This window comes from Salmo salar, chromosome ssa11 (assembly GCF_905237065.1).
Source record: "Salmo salar chromosome ssa11, Ssal_v3.1, whole genome shotgun sequence".
Taxonomy (NCBI): domain Eukaryota; kingdom Metazoa; phylum Chordata; class Actinopteri; order Salmoniformes; family Salmonidae; genus Salmo; species Salmo salar.
Window position 1 is genome coordinate 68,309,339 of NC_059452.1, and position 14,341 is coordinate 68,323,679.

The following is a 14,341-nucleotide window of genomic DNA, read 5'->3' on the forward strand; positions in this document are numbered from 1 at the left end:
TATGTTTGCGATAGAATAATATTGTGAAACTCCTGTTCTGTACTAAGATAGCCAAGGTGAACCATAGAAAGATAATTTAATTAATTAAGAGGTGTTTAGAAATTTAGATACCAGAGCAAGAGACCAAAAGAGAAAGAAAAAGAAAGGGAGGGAGATGGATGGAGAGGTAGATACAGACAGAGAAAGAGGGAGAGTTGGACAGAGACAGAGAGGGAGAGGTAGACAGAGAGAGAGGGGCAGGAGAGAAGCAGGATATCTGCTCCTAAATTAAGCTCAATTAGCTGAGGGGCTGCTAATGAGGCTTCCAGACACACGCCTCTCTCTCTCTCTCAAGGCTCTGGGAACTTCTCCTAAGTAGGTCGGATCTCTGTCTAAGATGGAGACAGAGGGAGGGAAAGAAGTAGAGATGGAGATAAACAGATACAGGGCAGGACGGGTACTAACTCTGGCTAGGACAATTGGAGAGAGAAAGAGAGAGAGATATGGGAGAATTTAAGGTGACCCTTTACCTGTCTCATGTTAGCATAAAAACAGAGAGAGATAAAAGGCCAAAGAGTGAGTGAAATAAGGAGGAAAGTTCTGTCAGTTAATGAAGGTAGGCAGATGGAGGGAGGGAGAGAGAGAGAAAAGGAAAGGGTCACCCTTCTCTCTCGCTGGAGAGCAATCAGTGAGTGATAGAAGAAAAAATATGAGGACAGAAATACATATTTAACTGGCATTGGCTGCACACCCTAAAAAAAGGCTTCCTTGGGAAGGGTGATCATTCTATGTGGAACCATAATGACTCAAAGACTTGCTCTTTTAGTGATCATTACATTTTTTTTTTCTCGCTTTGGTAATATTTTCACAAGTAAATTTTATGTGGTACATTTTCATAACTCTTTGTAAAAAACACCAAACTGGTCACACTTGTAACACAGCCAGTCTTTAATTCAAAACCTGTCATTGTGCATTCATTTGGATTGTAAACATCTCTCACCACACAATCATTGATTCAAAATATAAGTTTATTGTGAAATGTAATGAGGTTTAATCACCAAAACACAACATGATGATATCTTTTCAATGTCGTCGTTTTAACTACCACTTAATCCAATAGCAAACAATGCAAGATACACTATATATACAAAAGTATGTGGACACCCCTTCAAATTAGTGTATTTGGCTAATTCAGCCACACCCGTTGCTGACAGGTGTATACAATTGAGCACACAGCAATGCAATCTCCATAGACAAACACTGACAGTAGAATGGCCTTCGTGAAAAGCTCAGTGACTTTCAACGTGGCACTGTCATAGGATGCCACCTTTACAAGTCAGTTCGTCAAATATCTGCCTTGGTAGAGGTGCCCCGGTCAACTGTAAGTGCTGTTATTGTGAACTGGGAACATCTAGGAACAATAATGGCTCAGCTGCGAAGTGGTAGGCCACACAAGCTCACAGAACGGGACCGCTGAGTGCTGAAGCATGGGGCGCGTAAAAATGATCTGTCCTCGCTTGCAACACAAATTGACATGGGTGACCCCTTCCCCTTGACATGCCAGCTCAATTTCATTGAAAAACACAATGAGGTGTGCAGCATTGTAGAATACAAGTAATGGCTTACCACACCATCTTCAGAGATAGCTGCGCACATGGAAATGTTTCCCCCACGTTGTCTAGGCACCTGCACGGTTGGCTGATGAGGTTCTGCCTACAGAGCCGAGTTTTGGCAAAGTTGAAGCCCGCTTCATCGACAAAGATATACTTGTGATTAACCATTAAGCGCATTTGTATTAAGTTATGGTCAAATGTATTTAAAGAAATTATTAGAGAATCATATGGAAAGTATTGTGAGCATTGCGAAAGACAATTACTTAATATGAAAGGTACAGTGGTTCTTTCTTTAAAAGTTGTGTCATACTGCAGAATGGTATGGCATGTTGGAGTGCATGACCTCATAGTATTTTACTGACAGCAATTGTTGCCAATAATGCTAGTTTTACTACCAGAGGGCCTCTTTGAGAAGCTAAGTTATTGAAATGACATTAATATATATATATATTTTGTTACTGAACCTTCATTTAACTCAGCAAGTCAGTTAAGAACAAATTCTTAATTACAATGACAGCATACACTGGCCAAACCAGGACAAAGCTGGGCCAGTTGTGCGCCGCCCTATGGGACCCAATCACAGCCGGTTGTGATACAGCCTGGATTCAAACCAGGGTGTCTGTAGTGACACCTCAAGCACTGAGATGCAGTGCCTTAGACAGCTGCGCCACTCAGGAGCTGTAGGCCTAACAGTCCTGTAGCTGTTTAAGCGTAACTTCATTATTGGCATAAAGGCCTACTTCATTGTACAGTATATCAATCAATCATTCATTAATTTGTGCATGTCATGACACAGCATACAACTCATCCATGTCTTCATTTTAATTATTAATATCTTTTTTGTATTTTACCTCCACAATTTCAATCTTGTCTCATTGCTGCAACTCCCCAACGGTCTTGGGAGGCGAAGGTCGAGTCATGCATCCTCCAAAACATGACCCGCTAAACTGCGCTTCTTAACATCCGCCCGCCACACCAATGTGTCAGAAGAAACACCGTTCAATTGACGACAGAGGTCCGGCTCGCCACAAGAGCACGATAAGTCAAGTAAAGCCCCCCAGGCCAAACCCTCCCCTAACACAGACGATGCTGGGCCAATTGTGATCCTCCCTATGAGACTCCCAATCACGGCCTGTTGTGACATAGCCTGGGATCGAACCAAGATCTGTAGTGACACCTCCAGCACTGCGATGCAGTGCCTTAGACCGCTGCGCCACTCGGGAGGCCTCTTTGTCTTTGTCTTGAAGAAGATGGCGCCGACAGACATGGCTGCTCTGCTTCCAGCTCCTAAGCAATGTCATTTCTTACATTATTAGCCCAGAACGTGTTATCCAAAATAACTTTAGGATATCAGAGCGGCGGAACCTCACCAGCATTACAACCAGAAATACAACTTTCCAGAATTGGATCCTTTGTTCGTACCCCCCAGGGCAATTGAACTTATCCCAGAGGCTGCTCCAAGACGCCGCCGGAGGAGAGTAAGTATTCGGAGTGGACTTCTAGTCCGACTCAGGAGGCGTGTACACTATCCACCGCTTCTGAATATATTACTAGCTAATGTTCAGTCCCTGGACAATAAAGTAGATGAGCTCAGGGTGAGTATCTCCTTCCAGAGATAAATCAGGGACTATAACATACTCTGTTTCACGGAATCATGGCTCTGTCCGGATATACTGTCCCCATCCATACAGCCAGCTGGGTTGTCAGTACATCGAGCAGACAGGAATAAAGAACTCTCCAGGAAGAAGAAAAGCGGGGGTGTATGTTTCATGATTAACTACTCATGGTGTGATTGTGATAACTTGCAGAAACTCAAGTCCTTTTATTCACCCAACCTAGAATAGTTCACAATCAAATGCCGACCGTATAACCTCCCTAGAGATATTTCTTCGGTTATAGTCACAGCCCTGTATGTTCCCTCTCTAGCCGATACCCTGACGGCCCTCAAGGAACTACACTGGACTATGCAAACCACATATCTTAAGGACACATTTATTGAAACTGGGGATTTTAACAAAGCAAATTTGAGGAAAGTTCTATCAATACATTGACTGTAGTACATGTGCTGGAAAAACACTAGACCACTGCTACTCCCTCTCCCGGGATGCCTACAAGGCCCTCCCTTTGGTAAATCAGTTCACAACTCTATTTTGCTCCTCCCTTCCTATTGGCATGAACTCAAACTGGAAGTACCCATGCTAAGGTCTATTCAACACAGGTCTGACTAATCAGAATACATGCTTCAACATTATTTTGATCACATGGACTGGGATATGTTCCGGGTAGCCTCTGAGAATAACAGTGGGAAGAAAAAGTACGTGAATTTTAGAATTAGAATTAGAATTATCTGGACTTCTGCATAAGTTGGTCATAAAATTGTATCTGATCTTCATCTAAGTCACAACAATAGATAAGCACAGTCTGCTTAAACTAATAACACACAAACAATTATCATTTCTCATGTCTTTATTGAACACACCATAGCATCTCAATCGGGTTGATGTCAGGACTGACTGGGCCACTCCAGAAGGTGTATTTTCTTCTGTTCAAGGCATTCTGTGGTTGATTTACTTCTGTCTTTTGGGTTGTTGTCCTGTTGCATCACCTAACTTCTGTTGAGCTTCAATTGGCGGACAGATAGCCTTACATTCTCCTGCAAAATGTCTTGATAAACTTGGGAAAACATTTTTACATTGATGATAGCAAGCTGTCCAGGCCCTAAGGCAGCTAAGCAGCCCCAAACAATGATGCTCCCTCCACCATAGTTTTCAGTTTGGATAAGGTTTTGATGTTGGTGTTCTGTTCCTTTTTTTTTCCACACATAGTGTTGTGTGTTCCTTCCAAACAACACAACTTTATTTTCATCTGTCCACAGAATATTTTGCCAGTAGCGCTGTAGAACATCCAGTTGCTCTTTTGCGAACTTTAGATGTGCAGCAATGTTTTTTTTAACAGCAGTGGCTTCTTCCATTGTGTCCTCCCATGAACACCATTCTTGTTTAGGGTTTTACGTATTGTAAACTTGTCAACAGAGATGATAGCATCTTCCAGAGATTTATGTAAGTCTTTAGCTGATACTCTAGGATTCTTCTTAACCTCATTGAGCATTCTGGGCTGTGCTCTTGCAGTCATCTTTGCAGGATGGCCACTCCTATGGAGAGTAACAACAGTGCTGAACTTTCTCCATTTATAGACAATTTGTCTTTCCAGCTTCATGCAAGGCAATAATTCTTAATCTTAGGTCTTCTGAGATCTCTTTTGCTCATGGCACGGTTCACATCAGGCAATGCTTCTTGTGAATAGCAAACTCACATTTTGTGAGTGTTTTTTATGGGGCAGGGCAGCTCTAACCAAAATCTCCAATCTCATCTCATTGATTTGACTCCAGGTTAGTAAACTCCTGACTCCAATTCGCTTTTGGAGAAGTCATTAGCCTAGGGGTTCACATAATCTTTCCAACCTACACTATGAATATTTAAGTGATGTAGTCAATATAGACAAGAAAAATACAATAATTTGTGTGTTATTAGTTTAAACCTGTTTGGGACAGGGGGCAGTATTTTCACGTTCGGATGAAAAGCGTGCCCAGAGTAAACTGCCTGCTACTCGGGCCCAGAGTCAAATATTTGCATATTATTAGTACATTTCGATAGAATACACTCTGATGTTTCTAAAACTGTTTGAATGATGTCTGTGAGTATAACAGAACTCATATGGCAGGCAAAAACCTGAGAAAAATCCAACCAGGAAGTGGGAAATCTGAGGTTTGTAGTTTTTCAAGTGATTGCCTATCCAAACTACAGTGTCTGTGGGGTCATTTTGCACTTCCTAAGGCTTCCACTAGATGTCAACAGTCTTTAGAACCTTGTTTCATGCTTCTACTGTGACTGGGGAGAGAATAAGAGCTGACTCAACAAGTGGACTGCCTGAGGCCAATGAGTTGTTTACTGTGCGGTCACGCAGGCGCACCGTTCCTTCTTTTTCCTCTGTAATGAATAAGCTATTGTCCGTTTGGAATATTATCGAAGATTTATGATAAAAAGACCCTAAGGCTTGATTGTAAACATCATTTGACATGTTTCTACGAATGGTAATGGAACTTTTTGACTTTTCGTCTAGGGTTTTGCACTCACGCATTATGCCTTTGGAATAGTGATCTGAATGCGCGAACTAAACGGGGGTATTTGGACATAAAAATGGAGTTTATTGAACAAAACAAACATTTCTTGTGGAAGTGGGAGTCCTGGGAGTGCATTCCGATGAAGATCAGCAAAGGTAAGTGAAGATTTATAATACTATTTCTGAGTTTTGTTGACTCCAGAACTTGGCGGGTAACTGTATAGCTTGCTTTGATGGCTGAGCTCTGTACTCAGTATATTGAACAATGTGCTTTCGCCGTAAAGCTGTTTTGAAATCTGACACAGACGTGCGTTAAGGAGAAGTGTATCTATAATTCTTTCAATAACTGTTGTAAATTTTATCAACGTTTATGATGAGTATTTTGGTAAATTGATGTGCTCATTCACCGGCAGTTTTGGAGGCAAAACCTTTTCTGAACATCACGCACCAATGTAAAATGGGGTTTTTGGATATAAATATGAACTTTATCGAACAAAACATACATGTATTGTGTAACATTGAGTGCTGGGAGTGTCATCTGATGAAGATCGTCAAAGGTTAGTGATTCATTTTAGCCCTATTTCTGGGTTTTGTGACGCCTCTCCTTGCTTGGAAAATGGCTGTGTGGTTTTTCTTGTCAAGGTGATGTCCTAACATAATCTAATACTATGCTTTCGCCTTAAAGCCTTTTTGAAATCGGACAATGTGGTTGGATTAACGAGAAGTTTATCTTTAAAATGGTGAAAAATAGTTGATTGTTTGAGAAATTTGAATTATGAGATCTTTGTTGTTTTGTATTTCACACCCTGCTATTCCATTGGCTGTTGACGAGGGGTCCCACTGGTGGAATGGGGTTCCGCTAGCGGAACGTCTGTCCTGAACAGGTTTTAAGCACATTGTGTATGTCTATCATTTTTTGGAAAAGTTTATGCCGAAATCCAGGTAATTCCAAAGGGTTCACATACTTTTTCTTGCCACTGTACACGGACACCGTGTCTGAGTTCATCAAGAAGCGTATACGGGATATTGTTCCCACTGTGACTATTAACCTCTTATGGCTAGGGGGCAGTATTTTCACGGCTGGATAAAAAACGTACCCGATTTAATCTGGTTACTAATCCTACCCAGTAACTAGAATATGCATATACTTATTATATATTGATAGAAAACACCCTAAAGTTTCTAAAACTGTTTGAATGGTGTCTGTGAGTATAACAGAACTCAAATGGCAGGTCAAAACCTGAGAGATTCCTTTACAGGAAGTGGCCTGTCTGACCATTTCTGGAACTTCTTTGCCATCTCTATCTTTTACAAAGGATCTCTGCTCTAACGTGACACTTCCTACGTCGTCCATGGGCGCTCAGAGCCCGGGAAAAAACAGAATGTCGTCATCCCAGCCCCAGGCTGAAACACATTATCGCCTTTCTCAAGTGGCCGATCAAGGGACTGTGGGCTTAGGCGCGTGACCTGGCCGCCCCCGTCTTTGTGATTTTTTTCCCTCTGTTTGCCGAAAAGGAGATTCCCGGTCGGAATATTATCGCTTTTCTACGAGAAAATGGCATAAAAATGGATTTTAAACAGCGGTTGACATGCTTCGAGGTACGGTAATGGAATATTTAGAATTTTTTTTGTCACGAATTGCGCCATGCGCGCGACCCTTATTTACCATTTCGGATAGTTTCTGGGACGCACGAACAAAACGCTGCTATTCGGATATAACGATGGATTATTTTGGACCAAACCAACATTTGTTATTGAAGTGGCAGTCCTGGGAGTGCATTCTGACGAAGACAACAAAAGGTAATCAAACTTTTATAATAGTAAATCTGATATGGTGAGTGCTAAACTTGCCGGGTGTCTAAATAGCTAGCCCGTGATGGCTGGGCTATGTACTTAGAATATTGCAAAATGTGCTTTCACCAAAAAGCTATTTTAAAATCGGACATATCGAGTGCATAGAGGAGTTCTGTATCTATAATTATTAAAATAATTGTTATGCTTTTTGTGAACGTTTATCGTGAGTAATTTAGTAAATTGTTAGCAAATTCCTCCGGAAGTTTGCGGGGGGTATGCTAGTTCTGAACGTCACATGCTAATGTAAAAAGCTGTTTTTTGATATAAATATGAACTTGATTGAACAAAACATGCATGTATTGTATAACATAATGTCCTAGGTGTGTCATCTGATGAAGATCATCAAAGGTTAGTGCTGCATTTAGCTGTCTTCTGGGTTTTTGTGACATTATATGCTAGCTTGAAAAATGGGTGTCTGATTATTTCTGGCTTGGTACTCTGCTGACATAATCTAATGTTTTGTTTTCGCTGTAAAGCCTTTTTGAAATCGGACAGTGTGGTTAGATAAAGGAGAGTCTTGTCTTTAAAATGCTGTGAAATAGTCATATGTTTGAAAAATTGAAGTTTTTGTATTTTTGAGGAATTTGTAATTCGCGCCACGCCTATCATTGGATATTGGAGCAGGTGTTCCGCTAGCGGAACGTCTAGATGTAAGAGGTTAAAACCAACCCAAACCAGAAACCGTGGATACATGGCAGCATTCGTGCAAAACTGAAAGCCGAACCACCACATTTAACCATGGCAAGGGGAATACAAACAGTGTAGTTATTCCCTCTGTAAGGCAATCAAACAGGCAAAAACCTCAGTACAGAGACAAAGTGGAATCGCAATTCAACAGCTCAGACACAAGACGTATGTAGTAGTGTTTACAGAGAATCACATATTACAAAGGGAAAACTAGCCACGTCGCAGACACTGACGTCTTGCTCCCGTGCAAGCTAAAAACCTTATTTGCCCGCTTTGAGGATAACACAGTGCCAAGGACGCGGCCCACTCCCAAGGACTGTGGGCTCTCGTTCTCCATGGCTGATGTGAGTAAGACATTTAGGAGTGTTAACCTTCGCAAGGCTGTCGGCCCAGACAGAATCCCTAGCCGAGTCCTCAGAGCATGCACAGACCAGCTGGCTGGAGTGTTTACGGACATATTCATTCTCTCCCTATCCCAGTCTGCTGTCCCCACTTGCTTCAAGATGTCCACCATTGCTCCTGTATCCAAGAAAGCAAAGGTATCTGAACTAAATGCGTATCACCACGTAGCATCATAAAGCGCTTTGACAGGCTAGTTAAGGATCATATCAACCCTACCTTACCTGACACCCTAGACCCACTTCAATTTGCTTACGCCCCTATAGATCCACAGACGATACAATCACCATCGCACTGCACACTGCCCTATCCTATCTGAACAAGAAGAATAGCTATGTAAGAATGCTGTTCTGACTACAGCACAGCCTACAACACCATAGTACCCTCCAAGCTCATCATTAAGCTTGGGTCCCTGGGTCTGAACCCCGCCCTGTGCAACTGGGTCCTGGACTTCCTGATGGGCCATCCTACTGGTGAAGATAGGAAACATCACCTCCACTTCACTGATCCTCAACACAGGGGGCCCACAAGGGTGCATACTGAGCCCTGTCCTGTACTCCCTGTTCACCCATGACTGCGTGGCCATGCACGTCTCCAACTCAATCATCTCAAGTTTGCAGACGACACAACAGTAGTAGGCCTGATTACCAACAATGGCGAGACAGCCTACAATTAGGAGGCGAGGACCCTGGAGAAGGTGAAAAGCTTGGAGAAGCAGTGGAGAAGGTGAAACGCTTTTCTGTCCTTAGGAGGCTCAAGAAATTCGGCTTGGCCCCTAAGAAACTCACAACCTTTTACGGATGCACAATTGAGATCCTCCTGTAAGGCTGTGTCATCGCCTGGTACGGCAACTACACCGCGCGCAACCACAGGTCTCTCCAGAGGGTGGTGCGGTCTGCCCAGGCATCATTGGGGGCATAATGCCTGCCCTCTAGGATACTTACAGCCCCCGATGTCACAGGAAGACCAAAAAGATAATCAAAGACATCAACCACCCGAGCAACGGCGAGGTCAGTACAGGTGCATCAAAGCTGGGACCGAGAGACTGAAAAACTGATTCTATCTCAAGGCCATCAGACTGTTAAATAGCCATCACTAACCGGCTACCACTCGGTTACTCATTCCTGCACATTAAAGGCTGCTACCCTATATACATAGACATGGAATCATTGTGACTTTAATAATGGAATAAATACTGCTTTACTTATTTCAATCTATATACTCTGTTCTATTCCACTGTATTTTAGTCAATGCCACTCCGACATTGCTCGTCCTAATATTTATATATTTCTTAATTCCATTATTTTACTTTTAGATTTGTGTGTATCGTTGCGAATTGTTAGACACTACTGCACTGTCGGAGCTAGGAACAAAAGCATTTTGCTACATCCGCAATAACATCTGCTAAATATGTGTATGTGACCAATACAATGTGATTTGATTTGATTGAAATACAGTAAAGCATTTTAGCTATAAAACAAAATAACAAAGGGAGCCTTGAATTATTAAACAATGAATAAACCGCAACATGTCAGTTCAGTGATTGAATTCAGGAATTTATTAGACTTTTTAATATTGGCTCTACTAGACTTTAGAAGCTTTTCTTGTTAGAACATACTATATGGGATTGATTATAATTTGTTGTAAATTAGGCTAACCAATTGGCGATTCAGTGAAAATAAAAATCTGATTGATTTATCAAGACCAGTCCCCATGCCTGTCAAAAAGCACTGCGAAACGGTGCTAAAATACTTGACCACAAGCAGGTAGGCTATTGCTTCAAATCCAATCAGAACAATTGGATGGCTTTGGGTGTTTCAGTAAGCAACACTTTATTGCCTTCAATTGCATTAGCCTAAATTATTCCAATAATTCTATCATTCAGAGATATTTATTCACATAGTAATTCATTTTGTATCCATCCAGATGTGGTTGGATAACAGTGCATGTGGTGGGCTATGCAAAGAGATGGGTGAAGTGACATGCCTCACAAACATCCATTAATACATTTAAAGTCCCTAAACTCGGCAAGAGTCTATTGTCCTGCTGATAGCCCATCAAGGGTGGATGGCTTCTTTTGTATTCCAATTTATTGGTAATGCCACCGGATTATTCTTTCTATTGTTGTTATCTATTTGGTAACATTCCACAAGTAAATGTAATAAATTAAACACCTACATTAAATAGCTCAGGTCTTTAAAATATGTGAAATATGCTTATTAGCGAAGATTTCGTGGCATTGCCATCAACTTGTTAATTTTGCAGATATCACTTGCGTATAATCAGTCAGCACATATATTTTAAGAATATAATGGAATATAACAGACCATTTTCATTTATCTTAGAATAAAAACCTTACAGTGTAGTAATAAGCTACTGTCCAGTTACACCTTCTTCTTCTGACAGAGGAAGAGCAATTCTTAAACTATTGTTCTAAATTCAATCAGTCTCTTCTTCTTCATCCTCATCATTCAGTTTGTTCAAATTCAATTGTCATACATTAATCACTCCCATTCAACAACTCCAAATAGCTTTTGCATGTGCTCCAAAGGGATAACTTGAAATAACATGATATAGTTGATACAGTTGAAGTCGGAAGTTTACATACACCTTAGCCAAATACTTTTAAACAATTTAAAGGCAATGCTACTAAATACTAATTGAGTGTATATAAACTTCTGACCCACTGGGAATGTGATGAAAGAAATAAAAGCTGAAATAAATCATTCTCTCTAATATTATTCTGACATTTCACATTCTTAAAATAAAGTGGTGATCCTAACTGACCTAAGACAGGGAATTTTTACTAGGATTAAATGTCAGGAATTGTGAAAAACTGAGGTTAAAAGCATTTGGCTAAGGTGTATGTAATCTTCCGACTTCAACTGTATGGAATACTATGTGATAAGTGCGTGTGTAACAGTATATTAACTATCCTAATGTACTAGTGTGAAGGCAAATGGGCAGTGGTGTAAAGTATTTCAGTAAAAATACTTTAAAGTACTCCTTAAGTAGTTTTTTTGTGGTATCTGTACATTAGTTTATTATTGATATTTTTGTCGACTTTTACTTTTACTTCACTACATTCCGAAATAAAATAATGTACTTTCTACTCCATACATTTTCCCTGACAGGGCACTGATCGACCATTATTGTTGCAGTCTGCGCGAGGACGTCCGTCGGGAGTTGGCCTGCAGAGACACCCCCCTCACGTTCGACCAGCTGGTGGACCTATCCATCCGGCTGGACAACCTGCTGGCTACCTGCGGATGTTCAGATCGGGGTCTGTTAGTTCCATCCCCACGCACCCCCTCTCCGATACCCATGGAGCTGGGAGGGGCGGTGCGCAGGGAGACCGGAGGGGGTTCCAGCTCATGCACCAACTGTGGCCGCAGAGGTCACACTGCCGGTCGGTGCCAGGTTGGTTCCTCTAGGTAATGAGGTAGCAGGCAGGGCGCTCTGGCGTCACCCCAGGTGAGCCGGCACCATTCTCACCCAGAGCCCTCTGTTGCACATATGTTTGTGTATGTCACTTTCCCTGAGTATTCCCCGCATTCCCAGCATAAGGCGCTCGTCGATTCAGGCGCAGCTGGGAATTTTATTGATAGAGCGTTCGCCCATAGTTTAGGGATCCTCATTGTTCCTGTGGCTGTGCCCTTCCCCGTTCACGCATTAGATAGTCGACCATTAGGGTCAGGGTTGATTAGGGAGGTCACTGCTCCTCTGGGCATGGTGACGCAGGGGGGTCACAAGGAGAGAATTAGTCTCTTCCTTACTGACTCTCCTGCGTTTCCCGTGGTGCTAGGCCTACCCTGGTTAGCTTGTCATAACCCCACTGTTTCTTGGCCACAGAGGGCTCTCACGGGGTGGTCGCGAGAGTGCTCGGGGAGGTGTTTAGGGGTTTCCGTTGGTGCTACTACGGTGGAGAGTCCAGACCAGGTCTCCAGGCGCGTAGAGGAGACATGGGAGGCTGTCCGTGTTCACCTTAAGCAGGCAGTGACGCGCCAAAAGGAGAACGCAGGGGCCTGATCTGCGGTGGCGATCAGGCCCCGGTGCGAACCGGGTCTGGCTCTCGACCTGAAACCTGCCCCTTTGCCTGCCCTGCCGGAAGCTGGGTCCGGGGTTTGTGGGGCCATTTAAAGTCCTGAGGCGATTGAACGAGGTTTGTTATAGATTACAACTTCCACCCGATTACCGTAACTCCTCGTTCCATGTGTCTCTCCTCAGGCCGGTGGTGGCTGGTCTGCTCCAGGAGTCTGAGGTGCGGGAGGTTCCTCCACCCCCTCTGGATATCGGGGGGGGCCCCGGCATACTCCGTTCGCTCCATACTGGATTCGAGGCACCGGGCGAGGGGCCTTCAGTATCTCGTGGTGTGGGAGGGGTACGGTCCAGAGGAGAGGTGCTGGGTTCCGGTCGAGGACGTGTTGGACCCTTCAATGCTGCAGGAGTTCCACCGTCTTCGTCCGGACCACCCTGCGCCTCGCCCTCCGGGTCGTCCCCGAGGCCGGTGTTGGCGCGCTGCTGGCGCCGAGTGTCAAGGGGGGGGGAGTACTGTCACGACTTCCTCCGAAGTCGGTCCCTCTCCATGTTCGGGCGACGTTCGGCGGTCGACGTCACCGGTCTTCTAGCCATCGCCGATCCACTTTTCATTTTCCATTTGTTTTGTCTTGTCTTCCCACACACCTGGTTTCAATCCCATCAATTATATGTTGTGTATTTAACCCTCTGTTCCCCACATGTCCTTGTGGGGAACAGTGAATCTTTGTGAAGTGAAAGCCTTCTCCATCTAATTCTAGTCCTATATTATTATTAAGGACAACAAAACATATTTCATTTAACTGTTGAAAGCGAGGAAGGAATAAAGCAACAATAGAGCGAGAAAGAGGAGGTAAGCCAATAACATTAGGGGAAATATTATGAAAGTTATATATGTGTCACCCTACTAATAACACAAATTAGCCCTATTAAAATCAAATTCGCAAGTCTTTACTTGTAAATTTGTAGTCCGCATGTGCTGCACCAGAATCAAATGTTCTCTTCTGCTTTATCATGGTTTGAACAATGTGCGTAATTCCAGTTCATATAATACAGTATAATACAATACAGTAAAGTAATACAGTTCATACTCAAAAAGATTAGCCTACTGGAGCTAGTTTAATTTATTTACCCAAGAGAGCATATAGCTAGCTATATCTGTGGGCTTTTATGTTTTTTCTGTCGTGCGTAATGTTCAGTAGCCTATATCATACAGTCAGTATATGTATTGGTTAACGGCACAATCATTTGGGCTTCTTTGGGCTTGGGGTCATTAAATATCATAAAAGTAGGACTTATAAAATGTATTTAATATATGGCTCATCAGTCTCAGGTAGTATCAGGCTGATCAAAGCTCTAATTAAATCTAGACATTTATATGCATTATAGTACTTTTGAATGACACTTCCATTTTTAGGCTGGAAATACCAGGTTACCCGGGAGAAAAGTGATTTATTCTTGGGATGGAACATTTGTAAAATAATGAGAAAATATTCAACCCTTTTCCAGAGTTATAAACACAATAATAGAACCTATGTAATTTTAACAATATAATATGGCTGTTAAACCAGAATAAATACAAAAATGTGTGGTTCTACAAAGAATCTTTGAGATTGTGAAATCTTCTTTTTGGAACCATTCTCCATAAAGCTTTT

The 14,341-nt window shown here is 42.5% G+C and overlaps 1 protein-coding gene across 1 annotated transcript in view; it reads right to left on the minus strand.

Moving 5' to 3' along the window:
- The window catches only part of LOC106562972 (laminin subunit gamma-3), a 259,791-nt gene that overhangs the window by 88,714 nt on the left and 156,736 nt on the right, over positions 1–14,341 (minus strand). The window lies entirely within an intron of this gene.